Source organism: Capricornis sumatraensis, chromosome 4 (genome assembly GCF_032405125.1).
Source record: "Capricornis sumatraensis isolate serow.1 chromosome 4, serow.2, whole genome shotgun sequence".
In the NCBI taxonomy this organism is placed as follows: domain Eukaryota; kingdom Metazoa; phylum Chordata; class Mammalia; order Artiodactyla; family Bovidae; genus Capricornis; species Capricornis sumatraensis.
In genome coordinates this window covers 76,520,724-76,523,505 of record NC_091072.1, presented here as the reverse complement: position 1 = coordinate 76,523,505, position 2,782 = coordinate 76,520,724, and the positions used below count along the sequence as shown (strand labels likewise).

The 2,782-nt window shown below is 38.7% G+C and overlaps 1 pseudogene; it reads right to left on the bottom strand.

Annotated features, from left to right (window-relative positions):
• Window positions 1-1,426: 1,426 nt before the first annotated feature.
• LOC138078625 (olfactory receptor 8S1-like) lies at window positions 1,427-2,343 on the bottom strand (annotated as a pseudogene).
• Between the last annotated feature and the right edge of the window lie 439 nt (window positions 2,344-2,782).

Genomic DNA, 2,782 nt, shown 5'->3' with positions numbered 1-2,782 from the left:
TTAGCTAGGGTGGATACAATAAGTATTAGGACAGTGTGCATCTTCATTTAGGAGAAAGTGTGAGAAATTATTCACTTATAATAAGAATGGCATTTTTAAATGATCATGTTATGACTTTTAATTTTGATGCATATAACTAGATCAATTTATGAAAGTTTAGTTAATATAAAGTATCCTCAACAATGTATACACATATCTGTGTGCCCATTTTATCGCAGTACTTCTTGATATTTTCTTATGTTTGTTAAGAAAAAGATAAAAATAATGCTCTGTTGATGTTTTTATTTGCTTTATTTGTTTTTTTTTTCTTATTTACAGTGGGTATATACATCAAATTCAAACACTACATTTTATAATATATGCCTTTTGCCAAGGGATTGTAGCAAAATGCAAAATCAGTTTTTAGTATAACAGTATGTTCAGTCTTCCTATATATTTTTATTGTGGCAAAAACATAAAATTTACCCTCTTCACATATTTTAAGTGTATATATTGTTAACTACATGCATATTGATGTGTAGAAGATCTTCAAAATTTTTTTTTATCTTGTTTGACTGAAACTCTGTACCCATTGAATAGCAGCTTCCCAATTCCCTCTTCCCCCAGCCCCTGGCAACCACCATTCCACACTCTGCTTCTATGAGCTTGCTTTTCATTTCCTTCTCCAGCGGATCTTCCCGACCCAGGGATCCAACCCAGGTCTACCTGCATTGCAGGCAGATGCTTTAACCTCTGAGCCACCAGGGAAGCCCATAAGTAAAACTACAGAACGGTTTTTCTCCTCTGCCTGGCTTATCTCCTTAGCACAATGTCCTCAAGGTTCATCCATCTGGTCACACACTGTAGAATTTCCATCTTGTTTTAAAGCTGAATAATACTCCATTGTATGCATATGCCACATTTTCTTTATCCATTCCTCTGCTCATAGATATTTAACATGTTCATCCTTTGATTTCACTATTCTTTGACTATGCCTATGGTGCCATCAGGTCAGATGAATGGGGGATGCTGAACTCACTTATTTTGGAAAATTAAATGTGTATAGGTTACTTGTTCTTTGCCTTTGTACTAATAGAGTCCTTTGTGTAAATCCATAGGTAAAGGTCCTAGGCTCAGGATCTTTGTTCTTGTCAGGGTCTTTTTTCTGGTTCTGGCTCCTCAAATGTAGTGAAGTCACTGCTTCTGGACTAGTTTCCAGAGGCTGTGGTAGGAGCTGATGTCTCTAAATGTTTCCCCTCAGACCCAGGATGGGCAAAATAGTTCTCTGACTATATTTCTTAGCGTTTGGAAGTCACTTAACTTTGAATAAGAAATAAATACACTTGAATTTTATTAAAAATGAAGAACCATAGAAGCTCTAAGTTTACAAAGTTCTCTTCCCTTGTAGATTGGTTCTCTATTAGAACAAGCATCCTATTGCCATTTTTTAAAACCCTGAGACACATACCTGGTGCCTTAGCATCCTCTGCAAAGCTGCCTTCACCTGCTGGTTGTTGAAGCTGTAAATGAGGGGTTTATTAAGGATGATCACACCATACTGTATAGAGACAACTCGGTCCAGGATTGATCCTGAAGAGGGGCTAATATACCTGAATAGAGCCATTCCCATAGAACAAGAGCACCATGGTGAGGTGGGAGGAGCAGGTGGAGAAGGCTTTGCCTTGGCCTTTAGAGGAGGAGATAATTAGAATGGCAAGAATGATTTTAGAGTAAGAGAAGAGGATCAGGAAAAGTGTCAAGTCCTAGAAATGCAGCAGAACCAGCCAGCAGGATAGTGTTAGGCATGGTATCACTGCAGGAGAGAGGGAAGAGTGAAAGCGGTTCACAGCTGAAGGGGGAGATGATATTGGGACCACAGAGCTATAAGTTCTGGGTACAAAGACTATTCACTAGTGCGTTCAGAAGCCCCATCACCCCTGCTGCACTGACCACTGCAATGCACAGAGGTCCATTCATGATCACAGCGTAGAGCAGAGGGTGACAGATGGCACCATAGTGGTCATAGGCCATAGCAGAGAGCAAGCAGGTCTCAGTGCCACCAGAAAATGTGAAAAAGAAACTCTGGACAATACATCCCCACACTGAAATGGTCTTCCTCTGAGACAGGAAATTCTGCAGCATCTTGGGTATGGTGACCGAAGAGTGGCATTTGTCTAGGAAAGACGAATGACCAAGGAAGAAGTACGTGGGCGTGTGCAGGTGAGGATCAGCCCTGATCACCAGGATCATCATCAGGGTCAGGAGGCAAGTCCCCAAGAAGAGAACAAAGAGTGTGGTCTGTATATCTGGGTCAGTAGACAACCCCAACAGCGCAAATTCATCAATAATGCTAAGATTTTTCATGGTTTCTTAGATATTCCATCCCTAAAAATTTTTTAAAAAATATTTACTTATTTAGTGGGGTAATGATCTGAGTCATTCTCTGGGAATAGGATTTTTAATTTATAAAATATCCCCTTTTTAGCTTAAGCCAGAAAGTGAATTTGAGGATAAATAAATATCTGACTATCTTATTACTCTATTAAATATTGCAACTTTCCTTTTCCTGACTCTAAGTACTTCCTATGAAGGTAAACATCCCATTATACGTAACACCTCTAACATATAGATAATGGATTTAGTACATTAAAGATTATTTGTCCCTGTTAGAATTTATATTTTACACAGGAAAGGATCTTTATTGGTTTCTGCCCTTCCATCCCATGATGCATTCCTAGCTCAATAATTCAAATTTAGTCCATAATTTTTGAGTAAGAGAAGAGGATCAGAAAAGTGTCACCAT